This window comes from Poeciliopsis prolifica, unplaced genomic scaffold (assembly GCF_027474105.1).
Source record: "Poeciliopsis prolifica strain line A6 unplaced genomic scaffold, Auburn_PproV2 SCAFFOLD030, whole genome shotgun sequence".
NCBI classification, from domain to species: Eukaryota; Metazoa; Chordata; class Actinopteri; order Cyprinodontiformes; family Poeciliidae; genus Poeciliopsis; species Poeciliopsis prolifica.
The window spans coordinates 5431670-5450783 of NW_026562405.1; the positions used below are offsets into that span (position 1 = coordinate 5431670).

General features: G+C 37.0%; 1 protein-coding gene across 1 annotated transcript in view; it reads left to right on the forward strand.

Annotated features, from left to right (window-relative positions):
- LOC129372664 (receptor-type tyrosine-protein phosphatase T-like) overlaps positions 1-19114 on the forward strand; it is a 292638-nt gene that overhangs the window by 39138 nt on the left and 234386 nt on the right.

A 19114-nucleotide genomic window follows, 5' to 3' on the forward strand; every position in this document is an offset into this window, starting at 1 on the left:
TTTTCGCTCTCGGTTTTTGCAGGCCTCTTGTCAGTTATCTGTCTCATCTATCGGCCCGTGGGTGGCGGCTGTCAACCACGATAGCCATCGCGGCCTGTGAGTGATCAGCTGCCCGCTGCTCTGACAGCGAAAGATCTGATCAGGCCGGACAGGAGCAAATTATCTGTTAGTTTCGTCTCTCTGTCTCTGAGTGCCGGCCATTTTTTTGTTGTTGTGGCTGCTATTGCTCAGTGGATGCCTATATTAAAGTATCAAATCCATTTATCAACACAGCAGTATAACTGCCAAACTTCTTTACACCAATGTTCAACTCTCCCTATGCAAAGTTTACAAATGAAATGAATGAAGCTACAGACATGTTGCAACATGACGTCACACACGCAGGATGCTGCCCTCGTCTCCCTGCAGCTCACAGACGATGACTTGCTTTGGTTTTACCTGTTGCCAAAATAATGTGCTAAATCTTAAATGTACACATGGCATATACATACAATAAAAGGGACACAGCGCTTTGGTATTTAATTACTGGATAACAAACTCAGGAAAACTTTTAATTAAAGAAATAGTGGTTCTGAATTATTTTTCAATGGTTTTTCTGGGTTATTTTCCCTTTGCTGTGCACTAAATGAATAATACCTGAATCTCCAGGTTTCATTTTGTTAACAGAAACATGATGCAGCTATGGATTACATGTGAAAAAAATTGTCCTCAGCGTTGTGCACATGTGCAACATTTCTGGATGTAAACAATAATATCTAACATGTCTATGCGGTGCCATGTATTTAGTTATGTCTGCATAAACATAAGAGTGTCATGGAGCATAAACAGATTGCATTTCTACTGAGTTGGGCTTGGCACCTTCAGCTCTCTCCAGCTCCATTTAAACATAGTTGGCAGGTTGTCCGTAGCTGTGGCAGCTCATAGATTTTGTGCCGAACCCTGATTAGATAGGAATCAGTGCTTTGGCTTCTTTCATCATCTCTATTGACAAGGTAATGTTATAATCCCCACCCCTGATGGTTTATAGATGAGAAAAGATTTGCCTAGGATGATGATAATCTATGCTGCTCACCTTCATATAGATTTCATAATATTACAGCTTTGAAAGCTTAAAAATTAAGTTGAGAGCTACAATAAAAAAGCGTTTGTGCAAAAGGAAGTTTTAGAGGCATTAGGACAATGAAAAGCTTTTATCCACGGAGAACATCTCAAACCGGTTGACCCTGAATATCATGTGTATATAAAAAATATTCAAAGGTCCTGAATACAAAAAGTAATGAGTATGTTTTCACAGAAGGTTAGACTGCACATTTCAGTTAAAGAGGAAGTTTTGAAGAACAAATAATGGATGAAATTGACACTTTGATTTTCTGTTTTTAGTATATTTGTCATGTCAGGCGCGGCACGCTCTGAACTTTTGACATATTTAACTTTGAAAGCCTCTGTAAAACAAAAGCCGGATATTTTTATTACTCCAGTAGTACATGTGTGCAAGGCTGTATAGTTTGGTATTGATCCAATAACAAATAAATACAGGCCAATATTGCCAATACCGATACTTTTTATATTTGATAAATTTGATAAAAGTCTGATCTTTATAGCGGGCTTCCAAATGCTGGAATGACATAACGCAATAAACAGAAAATATAGAAAAAAGCTAAATTTCAACAAAATATTTCCAAAGATAGCATAGAGGAACTATAACACAAAAATAAAATAAAATTTCAAGAGGAATCTGGATGTGTAAGCCATACTAATAGAAAAATGAAAACCAAAAAATAAATTATGAAAGTCAGTACTACAACTTTATTCTTGTATTATTTTGACTTTATTGTTATAATTTTATGACTTTATTTTCCTAATTATATATCCTATTCTCATGATGTTATGTTTTTTAATTCCATCTTGGTATCAATATTTTGGATCAGTGAAGCTCTGATTCAAAAGGTTTGATGAGCTGATTGATTTCAGCTCTTCCCAGAGAAAATAGTGTGTGCGATAAACAGAACAAACTGTTAACATGTAGAAAGGAGAAAAATGGGAATCAAAATGGAGGACAAAAAATGTGATTTCAAGAGCCAGTGAAAACAAAATAAAGAAATGCCTTCAAAGAAAGAAAAAATACACCCAGGCGTGACAAGGGCACAGAGTTGTTAACTATAGAGAAAAATTGGAGACAAACTGAGACATTGACGCAGAGTCTGCATTTTTCCTTAACAACCACTCTGAGACTCACTGTTGCTTTGAAAAGGCCGTTTCAGGGCGAGATGGTCGAGAACACACAATGTGTTACAAGTAGTCGTCAAAGTTTCATGCAGCGTTTGAGAGATCAATATCATGTATCGCTCTATTATGTGATATTTTTACCTCTAGCTGCCAGACAGGGAGAAAAAGCTCACAGAAGACACAGCTTTCATCTATTATTGATTTATCTTGTCAGTAAGTGCTCAGAGGCGGCAAACAGTGATGCAAAACAATGAAGTCTGAATAACTGGAGAAGCAGAACTGTTAGTTAAACAGCTGGAAAGAGTTCAGCTGATTTATAATTCAGTTGCTGTCTTGTTGGTGACTTTAGTTCTCTTTGCATCTCACAGCTCTTGCTTTACAGAACTGAAAAATATTTGCCACGCTCTGAGATGCTTGGACTCGTTCTGAAGTTTGGATGCAACAGTTTTAGCTGCAGTTACTTTTGAAACAGGAAAAGCAGCAAAATAGGAAGAACAACTAATTTACTTTCTAATGTTTAACGGTATATTTTCCTATCAGGTTCTGTGGTGTTGGTATTTTGGGTCATCTTACACGTTTAGCTTTTGTACATGTTGTGATGTCGACTAACAAAATCCTTCGCCACCGTACAGGCAGTGTTGCGCAATGTCAAGACTTTTTTTAAAGTTTATTTTGCAGACTAGTTGTAAATTAGTGTTACACTGAGATGTGTGGAAAGGAGAAGACATCACTCACGTTTGGCTGAAAAGCAAATAAAACTAGTTCATTGGTTTTCAGGCATCACAGCAGCTTTCAAAATGGCTGCCCTTCTTTTTACTGGCAGGAATCTGGATGAACAGTACTGCCATCTACTGGAATGGAGTGTAATTTGGGATGCTAAATATATATTTACACAGATTTTAAAATGTAAAATAAATAAATAATAATAATGATAAAAAAATTAAGCACATAAACAAGCAACAGTCCACCTCCATATGATTCAGACCCCGCCTTCTCAAATCATTTCGGCCAATCACCTCAGCCTTCCAGGCAGGAACACAAAACAAAGAAGTTGGCTTTCACATTAATAATGTAAACATCAATACCTATTAATCAACAATAAATATCAACCAATCATCTTATTTATGCAAATACACACACTTTACAAGCCATTTTTATTACCTCACTTCCTGTTAAAGAGCGAGGTTTGAGGCGGCTTCCTCTTTAGCTGAAACACAAGATGGCTGCCACCCACTCGGTAACAAACATTTCACACATTGACGCAGAATGTTCATATTTACACACCGTTAAAGAAGAACTTAGTGCTTCTTAACAGCTGATTTCAAGGTTTATTTATTTAAAGTGTTTTACTCAAAATCAGTTTATTTAGCAGGAGTTTGCATCCATATATGAATCTATTACTCTTAAATTCCATAGGCTGAGGTTTTCTGTGGTTCTCATCTGGATGTAGTTTGATTTTGATGTGAAATACTTCACTTGTTATGGACACAATAGCGAAGATATGGGAAATAGAAAGGCTCAGGTGGGAGCAGAGCGACTTTATTCTCCCCACCGAGGAATGCTTATCAAAAAAAGAGAAATAGATGTGCTCTTATTTTCTTCATCATTTTCTGTGCTCATCTCCTAGAATGGTCTCATCACATCTGTGGCTGCTTCTTTGCTATTGAACTTGTAAGGTATAGTTTTCAGTACAACTGAACCGCCTCTCCCATCACTCATTCTCTGGTTACCCAATAACTGCATTTATTATTCAGTGTTTTTTTTACAAATGACCAAAAAATAAACAAACGGTACAATTGCAAGTATTGTTTTGCTTAGTAAGTTCTTCCACTTTTCTGTGTGCTTTTACTAAGTTGGCATGAATGGAGATGACAGACATGGAGAGGATCAAGAACATAGTCACTCTAGTGGCTATGAATTAGTAATTCTTAACTTCTGCATCAATTTTTGCCTGAAAACATCAGGAACGTAGCTTTTTAAACTTCAGAACTACAGAAAATCACGAAAAGGCAAAATTACATTTTTACCCAAGATTACCAAAGTACCAAAGTAATAGAGTGATTACCAAAATTATTTAGAGAGTTGTGATTGTGCAATTAAACTCTGATGTAGACCGGAAAAAAATCTAACTCTGGTCACCTGCAAACCTACACTGAAAAAAACCCAAATTATGTCAAATATTTATATATTGAAATATCTTAGCGCACTTGAAATAAGACTGAACTAACTTTCATGTAGCTCTGAGCTTTGTTGATTTAAATGTGATCCAAAAACAGGAAACAGATTAGAGTGCAGGGAATTCTGGGTAACTGAAGCCAAACTCTAAGAATGATTTTTGTGCAAAACAATTAAACAAACATGTTTGTATAGAAACATGTTCAGGGAAGCATAATAGATCACCTTTATCACTCAAATAGTTTCATTAACCTGTTTTGAGAGATGATTAAAAATTGATTAATTTTCAATCACTTTGCTTTGTTTTCATTTTGCGTTTGAGGAACTTACAGTTTCAAATTGCAAGTTTAAAAGTTCACCTGCAAACTTACTGGATCATAATAAGTGCGTAACTTGAAAACGGTGAAATGATACACGCACAGGTTGTAACTAAGCCCATCTGAAACGTACAACTGGCCTCCAGGTGCAGTCTGTGATTCCAGCTCGTTACCGTGCTGCTCTGCTGTTTTCACGTCACCTGAAGCCCTCAGACCAGTAAAAGAGATGCACGTCGTCCTGACAGCTGCACTGAGAGACAAATGTCAGTCAAACTGCTTCTTCACGCCCACGCAGTGCTAAGACGAAGTCTAATCAGGCTGAAAAAGAAACCGTGTGGGTGTGCGAGGCCAAAACCTGACATGCAGGTTCATTACGAAGAAAGAAAAGTTTTAAACAGAAGTTAAATCTGCTTTGTCTGTTGCCTGATTAGGATTTATAAAGAAGCTCTTCTACACGTTAAAGTGTTTTCTGCATGAATGCAGCCTTTAGGTCACTATAAAGTAGGTTTTGTCATGACCTTATAATTAGTGCGATAAATAATAATGTTGGTTTGAGACCATTTTCAATTGTGAATAGTAATGGCTTAATAATGCAAGAACATGTTCTCAAAGATCAATAAAATGTAATTTCTGATGAACATTTAATTCTGGAACTGAAAATATTTTATAAATAAACAAAATAACAACAATTAAAATCAATCATGAAGTCTCTGTAAACAAAATTGCCCTTCAAAATAAGGGCCAAAACCAAAACATCTGACTGAAAACTTTTATTATCCAGATTTTGGAAGAAAGATAGAAAAGAAGAAAACAACAAAACATGCAAATGGAAATTATTGAGCTCCTCTTAATTTATGACATGATTAATTGGTTTATAGCCTATTGCGACAGGCCTGGTATAAAGAAAGCAAGTCTCACTGCAAAAACACAAAAGTTATTTTATTTAGTTTCCAACAAAACTATTTTAATACATTTAACAAAAAACAAACTTTGAACTTCAAACTTTTCAGCAAGATATATCAGTTTGTCTTGAATATTAATAAAAAGTTCTGGTTCCACTGGCAGATCATTTCACTCATAAGATGGAAATAATGTTGTCATAAGTCAAATAATCTGCCAGTGCAGCTGGTATTTTTAAAATCTGTGTTAAGGGAATTGTTGACTTAAAGCTCCTATATCTTGCTGAAAAGGATCTTGTAAGTTACTTTTGTCTTATTTTAAATATACTAAGACATTAGCAGTAGAGACTGGACAGATATTTGGCAGGTTTTGTGTTTTTGCAGTCCTCTATGAGAGGCGTGTGTGTGTGAATGTGTGTGCTGTCATTTGCAGTGTTGACGTGTTCACCGGCTGTCAAACCAGGACCCAAACAATGTTTCCTGTCTTTTCTTTCATTTTTTCTCCTTTCTGTCTCCCTGCTCCTTCATTCTCAGACATTCATTCCTCCTGAGGCATCTTTGGCCTAAATTTGCTTCTTAGCTTCTGTCAATATGTTTCCGGTTGTTTATTTTGCTTTTTAAAGATTTGACAGTCAGACAGAGAGGAATGTTTGAACAGTTTCTACACTTTTCCTGTATATTTTCATGGGAGTGAGTGTGCCTGCTTGTCAGTGCTCCCTCTTATTTTTTCCCACTGAGAAGCTGAAAACAAATCAGCACTAATCAGAAAGTGCCTCTCCGTTCAGTTGTCGCACAAACTGAGGCCACACACTCGCACGTACACACACTGCCATGCCTTGTTTAAAGCTGCCATCAGTAATAGGCCCCTGAATTACAGTGTGTCACTGCTGTATAGCATAAATTGTGTGTGTGTGTGTTTGTCAAGTGGCTACTGATGGTTGCAGAGGTTAAATATCCCGTCCGTTTCTTTCTCTTTTTTTAGGCTCTGATGGTGATTTGAGAGCCCTTGTCAGAGGCAACTTGATTGCATTTGTGATTTGTGGGCGGGCAGAAAGTGTCCAGGCAGGGTGGAAGAAATGAAAAATGGCGCAAAAGGGACAATAGCAAATTGACAGGGTGACAGGGAGGACGCTTTGCAAACACCTACAACACCTACATGTATTCTGAGAGACTGCGGAAGAAAGTTTCTATGAGGTTGCTGCAGAAATGTTTTTGCCAGTGCTGTCATTTGATCAGAAAAATAATCAGTTTAATCACACTGGATCTATGATTAATCACTATTCTTGAAAGGTTGAAATATAAATATTTAAAAAATGTTGAGAGTCTGAAGGCTCTCAGTTTTCCAAGGTTTCATATGAAGGAAATCATTTTGTTTAAAAAAGTCCTTAACTTTTGACAGTTAAGGACTTTATGGACCCTTTGGAAAACATGCAACTGTTTTCAGGGTGACAGTCAGGGCCGGACTTAGAAAGTTGAGGGGCTCTGGGCTGGAGCCCTGTCCAAACAACAACAACAAAAACATTTTGCTCATGCAATTTGCAGTACATTAATAGGTAGGTGCTGCACATCAGCAAGTGGTTTAAAACAAAAACTAAACGACTTAAACTTCACTTCAAAATCACAAGTAATTTTGGTTTAGTTTTTAGTGAAAATGTCTGTTTTATGCCAAAAAATGTGTTTGAAGTCAAATTTTAGTGACAGGGATTGAAATGTGACTATTGGAACAGAGACGTCTGTTTTAAAGTGAAGCCAGTACACAGCTGCATTCGCAGACTGAAGGCAGAGAGAAGAGGATTGATTACCAGACAGGTAAAATCCTTTTTTTTCATCTTCAACAAGAGCAGATAAAGCTGAAGATGACAGATGAAAAAATGGGTCCAGATAAGAGAAACACGATGAAGGACAGCAGAGGCACTTTGAGTCAAATATGAGGGAAAAAGACGGTGGCGGTTCTTGCATGAACACTTTAGTCAAGAAAAAAAAATTTTTAAAATACGACCTCAGAAAACATGAAGGGATCTGGGAGGGATTTTAAAAGCTTATTAGCATAGATTGTTGCAGTGGCATCCATCAAATTATTGACATGTGGACAACATATGTTTTCAATGCGTTTTGTCACTTCCTGTTCAGTAGCTTGGCTGTCCTTCTTTACGAAGTACTGACTGAGACACACTGCATTTAAAAAGATAGCTGAGTAATTGCTGAAACCAGATTGTTTTTGTTTAATTTTCCTAATTATTTTCTGAATTATATTTTTAACCATATTTACTCATTATTAAGTGTCTGTGTGGAAAAAATAAAAACTCGACATCTCTCTGTTTGTCAGTAGTGTCGTATTCTTGCGCCTCCAGTCGACCGTCCTGACAAAACATACAGAAAATTTCATTCCTGTTTCTTAAAACTTGCTGGCCTTGAACCGAGCGATAAACTCAGAGTTGTTTGCTTATCTTAAGGGGAAGACGTCGGTGTTTCAGAGTTTTTTTCTCCATGATGGTCCAGTGGAGAGCAGAGCCAAATCCCATGTAACCAAATATTAGCAGCGAATAAAAAAACACTTCAGAAAATACCGTAAATCCTTCATTTCTCTCTGTTCTCTGCTAATTCCATAAAATTCTGTGTTTTATTGTGGATTTCATTGTATTTCATAAATTCTGCGACTCTGACTGGGTTTATTATCTAACGTTTAAGTCATAGGGGCCTATTTGTTTTCAGTTGTGATCTGAGCAAGTGCATACCGACAGTGGGGAGAAAAAAATACATCTTGCCAAGTATTTTTGATCTAAGTTCTTGTGCCAATGTCCTAATGCAACAAAACAACAATTAATTTTTCAGCAAGATGTCAGAGATTTTTTCAGTCAAAAAGTTTACTGGCAGATTGTTTTTCTAATAAGATGGAAAAAATGTCTTGTTATAAATGAAAAGACTTTGCTTGTCGATCGAGAACTTTTCCATTAATATTGACCAATTATTGACTTAAGATGAAAAGTTACGTGTAAGCTGCTTTTAATAATAAAGAATAATAAAGAAAGAGGTGGGGATTTTGATTGGCAAAAATAATTTTTGGCACAAAATAACTATTTTAGTGAGGTGGCAACATTCTGGAAAAATTTCTCTGTTAAAATGATTTAATTATCATTTGTTGTCCTCATTATTTTCTTCAGTCTTCCTTAAAGCCAAAACACAAACCAGTCCAACACATAAATGATACATGTGGAGATTTTTATTCATTCCTAGTATTTCAAAAGAAAGTCAAGCAAGCAGCAGATTGAAAAATAGAGACACACTTACATGATTTATCAGGGGGAGCAATAAATGCCCATTTTTAAGGCCAAGCCACCACATAAAAGCCTTGGATCACAGAAGTAATGGCTCCCTGTAGGCTAGTGATAACTCTGTTTTTATACGTGAGTGTGTGTGAAGGAGAGAGCGAATGTGACAAACACTGAAAGAAAGGCAATAACGTCTCAAAAATGACAGCCAGCGTGGAAGAAAAGAGGTTGATAAGCACAAGGAGAGGGAGAAAATGTGAACACAAAGACATCACTGACAGCCTCTGTTTCATTTTCCATCTCTGCCAGCTCCATCTAATCTCAGCCACTGATGTGTTTCTTTCTTCATTTGCAGTTAGTGGTTGGATTACATATCCCACACCCAGCTGTGGGCTCGTATCTCAGTGTCTGACTCAGTATGTGAGTGTGTGTGTGTGTGTGTGTGTGTGTGTGTGTGTGTGTGTGTGTGTGTGTGTGTGTGTGTGTGTGTGTGTGTGGGGGTGTGTGTGTGTGTGTGTGTGTGTAGCAGCACCTCATGCGGGGGTCATAAAAATAGCCATAATATTCCCTGAGTGATTTTCTCCCTTAGGCGAATAAAGACGGAATAAGCTCTTGTGGGAAAATAGGTTCCCATGTCTGATGCAGGGTACGCTAAAAGAAAACCACTTTGGAGCAATGATTATAATTTTTATCGCAGTGATTGCAGAGGCTGAAACATCCTTTAATATAGCTCAAATGCCGAAGTGAAGTATGGAACTGTTTTATTGTTGGATCATGTTTTTGCCTCCAATGAAAAGCAACAAGCAAGAAAGAAATAGTTTTTTTCACCATTGAGACTCATAATACAGGATATATATATATCTATAAAACACAATGTTATTGATTTATAAATTACATGTGCTTTACTGCTCAACAATTTTACTCTATTTAAGTTATTGTGTGGAAAAAGGGGGAAATAATTACAAAACTACACTTCAGACTTCAACAATATTACAGAAAAGACCAATAAGATTAATCCATAAGCTGGAATATACAGAAAGCAAAGACACAAGATTTGTCCAATCTGAACTATTACAGTTCATTGACATAGAGGAAGTTCAGAGAGCTCTAATAATTTACAAAACCAAAAAGTAATTACTGGAAAACATACAAAAAATGATTTCAGACTAACCGGTGCATACTGTCCAACAATGTCACATAAAATTACATCATTTGTTTGATAACAGGGCAAATAAAAAATGCACTGTTATCAAAAAAGTAACAGTAGATAATGTTATTTTTATAACAGTATGCACTGGTATCAAATTTGCACTAAATTGTGAGAATGAAGTTGTAATATGAGAATACAGCCAGAATAATGTCTGATAAATTTGAGTTGTTATCTCCATCATCTCTGCCCAGATGAAATCCTCCAGGAACGAATCACAGCCAGAGAAAAGATAAAGTTGAAATAACAGTAAATGATTCAAACTGAAGAGTAGTAGAAGAAGAAAGTAATAGAGTGAAGAAAAGTGGTCTTGATTTATTTTAAATTACCATGTCAGTGAAAGTTTGACATTGGCAAAACTCTTCCTGCTTGCTCTGTTAACTTTTGTATGCAGTCAAGTCTTCATAAGAGGAGATACTTCTAAAAAACCCAGTGCATTGTTTCCCAAAGCTAAAATCAATTTCAGAATTCTATTTTAACATTTTCTTTTCAGGGGGAGTTAAGTTTTCAGCTTAATTTTTTGTCTTTGTAATTCAATATACAAAGGAAAATGTGCAAGAGGTTCCTTTGTGTTGTCTCCTTTCTTACCTGCCCACACCCCTTCCACCAACTCGCAGCACGGCTCCTCAAATGAGCCTTGAGGAGGCAAATAACCAGAATGGGAAATGTGTGGAAATGCAGAAGTCATTAAAAAGCCAATTACCCGCAGGTTCAGTCCTGCCGGGAGGAGATCGGGAAATGGCGGAGAGTGATTGTAAACCCAGTGAAATATGGAGACTAAATAGCTCTGCTTTGAAGGTGTGTGTTTGTCAAGCTCTCTCATTTGTTGATGCACTAAAAAGCTTAAGCATAGCTCTACTTTCACTTTACGTTTTGGTTCTGTACGGACTTTGGGTGGCTCAGGAGCGGAACAGAAAGTGCTTCAAACTGAACTTAGAGACGTGTTGCAGTGAGAATGAATGACTGTGAAACATTTGGACAAGAAGTTTGGTCAAAATCACTTGGATTTTATCTGCAGAGTTTTGCTTTGTCTATTATATTTGCTAGTGCAGCATGTCACTGAAAATGTTCACACCTCATATTTTCCTTTAGCCGCTTTAATTTTAAGATGATAATTTTCAAAATGGCCACCATTGTTTTGCCTTTTTAATCAATTTTGGCTGTAACATGACAACCGTTAACAGGCTGAAGCAAAGGCATGTACATAGTTACTCTTCTGCGTTAGCTTTCTCTATTATGTTTTCTGCCATTTAGCGTTAGCTATCGCTAATTTATTTCATGTGTTTATTGTTTTAACATTTAGGAAATTAGTAAAACTAGCTTTTTGTTCCTCTGTGGCCTCCGCTGGCAATAAATACAACTGATTTTAAAGTGATACTCTGGGAACATCTGCACCAAGTTATATTTTTCTAATACTACATTATCTACTTCACTATTGTTTACCTTATTGTCTTGTTTTGTTTACTGTTGTCCCAAAGTGAGGATGAAAGGGTTGTATTTCTTTGTTGCTTGCTTTTGTCTTGCTCTGCCTTCTGGCTTGGACACGCGGTTTAATGTATGCTTCTCAGGGCTAAACACGGGGAAATTGATGGACACCAAAGGGCAGAACTCAACAAAGCATCACTTCCTATTCATTGTCTCCAGTGTCGCTGGTCGCACGCTGGGATTTCGATCTCCTATAGGTCAACCCAGACGTGATCCAGGGACAGCAGGGACTTTTGGGATTTAGAGTTCCCACGGGTCAAATCTGACCAAAGATTCCCTTCGTGTGTCTCCGGCTGTATGCGCATTGTGTTTGTGACTTGCATCCTGATTATTGATCAGTCTATCTGCAAAGAAATATAAAAGTTGTCCCTGAAGGTCTGATCAATAATGCCAATGTCCCTGTCTTTCTCAGCTTATTAGAGAGGGATTAGAGCAGATGCTCATTGGCCTCTGGGCATGCGTTTGTGTATGTGAGGTCATTTATTTCTTATTTTCCACTAAAAAGCTTATTGATGACTCGTGTGGTGGTTAACGCAGCAGTTTCCGATTTCGCCCTTCCCACCCTTCAAATTTGAAAGCCTCCTGAACTGATGTCAAATGGCAAGAGAAATTAATTTATGCTGCATAATGTCGCACCGATTAATCAGGAGGTGTTTACATAAAGTCTGAGATCAATATATTATAATATACAAAATGGAAAATTTGCAAACTCTCTTAACTATCAAAGTTCTTTGTAAGAGGAGAACTTTAGGATACAATCACTGCAAAAACACAAAATCTTAGCAACTATTTCAGTCTAGTTTCCAGTGCAAATATCTTAGTTAATTTGAAATAAGACAAAACTAACTTAAAGGTGACTTTACACCACGATATGCTGGCTTGTTTTAAGAAAATAATTTAAAAGTACTAGTTCCATTTGCATCTTTTTCACTTATGACATGAAAAACAAGCAATAAATTTTTATCAATAAGCATAAATTATTGACCTAAAACAAGCTCCTATATCTTGCTGAAAAGCTACATGTAACTGCAATGAACAAAAAATAAATACTGTAGCTGGAAATAAATTCACATTATTAAATTTCCGATCATGATTACAAACTTCTGAAAGACACAAAGAAGTGCGGCAGATTATCATATGTGGGAATTTGTCCATAGATGTGTTCTGATAGACATTTCCAGGCCACATGCTGTCGAACTGTTGCGATCAAATTCCCTCTCAAACACTGAATGAAAAAAATGTTAAATCACAAGTTTATGGCAAAGCCTTAGAAGCTGCAAGAAAAACCACAGAGCTGTTTCTGAGAGCTCAGACGGTGTTTTTATCCAAAAGACGACAGACATAAAACATCTGATAAGGAAAATCAAAGAGATTTAAGAGAGGAAGAGTTGAGCATTGAGCGAAGACCAGGGAGCCGTTTATGTTCAGTGTAGTCAGTGAAAATCTTCTATCAGTGTCATGTTTTAACAGAAAATCAGGGGAATTAATTGATCTATTAATGGGAGATTTCATCTCTGCTTTGTTGCTGCTTTAATGCCTCAGTCTGGAAACACAAATGTTCTGTAACAAATTTTGATTATGCAGTTACTGGCTTTGTCACTTTGTGCTGTTTAGATAAAGATTTGCAAAAGTTTTGAGTTGAGTCAAAGAACATGGTTGAAACATCTGCAGCAAATGAAAGTCAAGACTGAGAAGAATCTTTATGGCCTCAGAACAGAATAAAACAGCCGATCATGGAGAAAGACTCTATGAAACACAGATGTCTTAACCATAAGACAAATAAAGAAGTTAAATCTTAGCACAGGTTCAGGGCCAGTAAGTTTTGTGAAATGGCGTAAAACTCTGTATGTCGACTGGAGGTGGAAGAAAACGACGATTACTTAGAAACGTAAAGGAGCAGGCTAACGTTCAGCTAGCTCCTAGCTGGCTGCAGTTAGTCGCTTCTGCTAAAACATTTTCAACATTTTAATAAATTAGTAGAAGTGAGACTGGAGGTTGCTTATTCCTGTAAGGAAACAAACTTTGCCTGGTTTTGCAGCATAAATGGCACTTGATCGTTAGGAAATATGCACAAGCTTTTACAATCTGTAGTTGTTGAGTTCAACTCTAAAGCTTTTTTATAATGGAGATTTGTTTTCATGTTAAAAGTTATATTCTTAGGTTTAGAGTTCTTAAAAAAATGAGGGAGAAACACTTTTAACACCTTGTTGAACCGATGTTTTGTAGGAACACAAGTTTTTCGTTTGTGATACAGAATAAAAGGAAATATTGACCTCCTGCAGCAGTGTTCACACCATCATTATGCATTTTATGGGGAAATGGAATTCCTGAAAATTAAAACAGAACAGAGTTTGGAAAATAAAACCAATTTTATAGCACCATAAATCTTGTGGACTGGAAGCAAAGTGGTCTAAAACTTCTGCACAATGTTTCATGACTCTTTTAATTTAATGTTTGTCTTCCTGATTGTCAGTGTTTAACATTTTCCTCTCTTTGCCGACTTCGCCATCAATTATTGGTGAAGTGTCAACATTCGGCTTCTGTGTTTAGCGCAAATGAAGAGAGCCAGCCGACCGCAACACAAACCGATGTAAAAGCATTATAAAAACCATTTGTGAGGTTTGTCAAGAGTGACGAAATTCCCCAGCCTCCCACACCCTCACGCAGACGCACCGCCTGCTCCATTTGCTGTAATATGAGTAAATGAATTAGGTTTTGATGCTTTAAAAGCCTTTCTTCTTTTGGCTCTTATTGGGAGTAAATTTCACTCTAATGGTGAGGTGTGTTTACAAGCCGCTGGCGGCGGAGAGAGAGAGACGGACAACCTGAAGGAGGGAATGCTAAAGGGAGGACAAAGGAGAGTAAGAATGATGGATTATAAATGGATTTTAAAAGAAGGGCACGTAGGGATGAAGGGGAAAGAGGACGGGAGGATAGAAGAACGTACTCAACCTCAGACAGATGAATGAGTTGTTTGCATTCATGGTTTACTCCATTGCCCCATTTAAGGCATTTCAATTACCGACTTATCAGATTACTGCAAGGTTAAGAGACGGAGAACAGAGATGAGCTATGAAGATTAACATTAATGTAAGAACATGGATTGAGACTAAAATACGAATGCAACACAATGTAAATGCATCATTGTGTGTAAGGTTTTTAATTTGCTCTAAAATAATCTTTCTTAATTATTTTAGAGGTGTTTTTTTTTGTTCAAATCAGCTTTTTGAATGGATTTTGTTTTTATGTTGGTTTTGTTTAGTTTGTCTTCGTGTCTGCACTTTACCCTGGAGGCCTGGACAGCAGCTTTAGACTCCTGATTTATGCAAACATTCAAATTTTTGCCCTTTAAACTTTTATTCAATAAATGTCGACATACTTTTATTTAACAGCAGTCACCTGATAACAGCCAATCAGGAAGACTGTGACTGTTGGCCTCTGTGTTTGGTTTCTACTGTGCGTATTAATGCATAATAAGCTATTCTTATTGTTTGAATTATGGGAAGCTATAAAAGTGTTAAAGTCTCAAATGTTCATGGATTTCAGCAATATTGAACACATTTTCCTAGTGGTGTTAATATTTGTGCAGGGATGAGACCAAACAATAACAGATCTGAAGACTTTAGCAATGAAAGATGAAGAATTTTACCTGTTTGACCTCAAATGTGACCAAACAAACTAGTTACTGATGCTGAATTTGACTCTTAGCTTTTTTTCACCAATGTGTTATGATATATTCAGCCCAGCTCTCTGTTCTGTTCCTGCTGCTGATGATGATGATCCTGCAGGGCCATTAGCCATTCAGGACGCAGAACATATGGGGTGTGAGGCACCTCAGGGGGGAATCGGGTGCACTAAATGGACCGAAGACCAGAGAGATATTTGTGTTGGGGTTCGTCGATTCCCTTCGGCATAAATTATGCGATGGCGATGATGAGGAAGATGAGCCAGTTTACCCAACAATGGGGTCGTTTTTTATCCAGATAGAAAGAAGTCGTGTCCGTCCAGCAGCTGAAGATTTTCAGTACTTTCTGGTTTCGCTCACGCTTGGCTTCCTTCTCTGGTTCATCCAATCTGAGTTTGTTTTCAGACACTAGGAAAGACTTTCTTAGTTTGATTTTTAAAGTGCCATTGGAAAATGTCATCAGTTTTATTCTCAAACAATCAAAGCCAAAGGCAGAAGACTTCAAGATTCCAACAAGTTTGATTGTTTTTTGAGATGGATATAAAGAAATGTTTTCTGACTCATTTACATGATATTTAGATTTCCTAATTGCCCTTTCTGACCCATTTGAAAGAAGGTTTGCTTGGTTGTTTTAAATATTTGACCAATGCAGTAGTGAATCTGTTGTTTTTGACACAGTTCCTTTATTATTTATTTTACATGTTTGTTTTACTCCTGACTGCACTGACTGAACAAACTAAAGGTGTTTTTACATGTTTGACCAAGTTTGTGAAGATGTATTTCAGTGTGCTGTACTGCTGCAGAGTTTTCTAATTAATTTCTAAAGATTAGAAAAAATACACATTTTCAGTCAATTTTCTTTATTGTAATGGTTTCAGCCGATACTAAAACTCAGATATTGTATCGAAGTGAAAAAAGTGGATTGGTGCATACTTCTAACTCCAGCTGAAAACTTTCAGATAGAAAACAGAAAAGAGAAATCCATATTTTCTCTTGATCATAGACCTGAACCTGCTGCTGTTTAAAAATATCACATCCTATATGATCCCAAGTGGGAAGATGATGCCAAGGTATGGAGCATATATTCCCCAGGACCTGGAGACAGCATCATTTCCTTTGTTCAGGTGTGCATATCTGTGTTTTCCTTTAAGCTGGCCTCCTACGCCGTATATAATAGCTTTTCAGCTCTATTAAAAGGATGCGTCCGCCTCCTTCACATATTGTCACAAGCTAAAGACATAAATCCAGAGCAGAAACACTTAAATGTGCATTACTGTTAACTGAATAATATCAACACTAATATATGGCTGCAGAAGTTTACTTCCTGCAGTCTATTGTGGAAAAAAGCCAAACTGTTTTGAAAGCCGTATCAGTTCTCAGAAGACTAGCTCCAGAAAATAGTGACTTTCTTGTGAAATAGAACTAAATTGGGATTGATTGTCTCAGGGAATCACCTTGTTGGAGCTACAATTTCTGTCTCTTACTTGTGTTTTTGTAACAGATTGCTAGTAAAAAAGAGCCTTAAAGAGTGTTGCTGCATTGACTGGTATTGTGCTGATACAACATATAATTACCCTTTTGTATTTAGGAGTTTTTCTGCCTGAACATGCAGTTATTGTCACGGAAAAAAGAAAATACCTCATTTCAAAAGTAACTATTTGTTTCAGTTGAGTCAGATTTAGACATCCACCCATGATAAGCCCAAATTTTGTATCAATATTCTCTTTATGTATATATTCTCATGGCTTTTGCCTGTGAGATAAATATCAAATCAAATCATACATTATCGTAATCATATATGTTTTACAAAAGCAAGTAATGGATGCAGAATTTGGATTTTGTTGTGTAAATTTTCTCCAATCTATTAATTTTTAATTTTACCTACTGCCCAAAATTTATTTGGGTGAATTTAATGTACAGTTGCTTCCCGCTGGGGTTCACTGGGGTTGCTAGGCAACGGGCGGAACTCTGGTGGGGTTGCTAGGCAACGGGCGGAACTCTGGTGGGGTTGCTAGGTAACGGGCGGAACTCTGGTGGGGTTGCTAGGTAACGGGCGGAACTCTGGTGGGGTTGCTAGGTAACGGGCGGAACTCTGGTGGGGTTGCTAGGTAACGGGCAATCCCTGCTGATTTGAATTGGCTAATTTTCCAGACAACAAAATACATTAACTTGTTGCCAACAAAACTGTGTGTTTTTTTAAGTACTTGGTCCATTTTTAGAATCAGTAGAAACCCAAATAGAAGCACAAAAACATCCGAAATGTAAATTTTGAGTAATAGGTTCAGTTTAAAATAATTTCCATGCAGCAGAGGATTCTGGTTCACTTTGTTGTCGACATCTTTGGAAAAACATAAGTGAGATCTCAGACTCCACAGTTTTTGTGAAAACAGTTGGTCTCGAGTGGCAGTGTGTGCTGGAACGTTTGGTGCTCTGAGTTGACCCACTTATTCTGATCTGGACGTGTGTGTGTGTACACATGTGTGTGTGTGTGTGTATGCGTGTGTGTGTGCGTACGCATGTGTGTGTGTGCGTGTACACGTGTGTGTGTGTGTGTGTGTGTATGCGTGTGTGTGTGCGTACGCATGTGTGTGTGATACGGTAGACGGATTCACTGGTTCTTCTCACGTTAACAGATTTTTGTCTCTCTAACCTCCATAGCAGTGAAACATTGTGAGAAATGGCAGTTGTGAGTTTGTTCTGTTTGTGGTAAAGCTTGTTGGAGTGCGAGTGAATAAAAGCATCTTGTGTTACTCTATTGTGTAAAAGATGATCATTTATATCCATGAGATTCATTCTCACATTCTCTGTTTGTATTTTTTTGCATCCATCGTACCACTGTCCTATTTTTATGTTGCTCCATTCACCTTAATTTGCCAAGTATTGGATTCATTATAATATTTGTGATTCTTCCAGAAATTTTACATTTTCTCTGCATGTAAAATGCCACAGATATTTCAGAAAATGTTTTATTCGAACCACAGGATGTGGAAAATGATTTGGTTCAAATGAAAAAGGGTTATTACATTACACCTGAGGTGTAATTTGTCCTAAAATGCAGCTTAAACATACGTAAGTTACTTATTTCTCAGTCAGCCAAACTGCTTAGCTGTTTGTCATGAAAAAGTAGCATAATCATAAAATCCCATTTTTGCATTGCATATATGCAATTTGGGGAGCCATTTAATTTTATTTTTACGACCGGACACAATTTCAAACCCAGAACAAAGTATTACTTTTGCTTTATTTCTAAGTTCTGTCTCTGTTATTATTATTATTATTATTATTATTATTATTATTATTATTATTATTATTATTATTATTATTATTATTATATTATTATTATTATTATTATTATGTTAAACACCCTTCAGAGGACAAAAATATAAACATGCACCTTTAGTTACCATTAATCTGCACAGTCACACCTGCTTTATTTATTATGCAAGTTTTTCCCCTCCAGTCGCTTCTAATTCTTAGTGAAGCTGATGGCAGTTAGCCAAATGGAGCTGGTCGACCCATAAAAGCTCCATCCTCAGCCGTAAAGCACCGACTAAAACACACTTAAACCATAAGCTGACAAAGAAAGTGTGGTTTACGCCTGGTTTTGCAACCCTCAGGGTGTGGATGCATTAGGACATTGATATACCATTTTGGTGATTTAAAGAGCTTTAAGAGCTCGGCTCTTTTTGCTGCATCAAGCATCTGGTTTATACTGTACAAAACTTACCAGCCATTTTCCAGCTCACAGTACTCCGTAATTAATAGTTTGTGGGGCATTATTTTTCCATGGAGGATGCACTTAATGTCCTGCAGAAATCAATGATTCTCTGTCTGTGAAGCATAAAGTATCC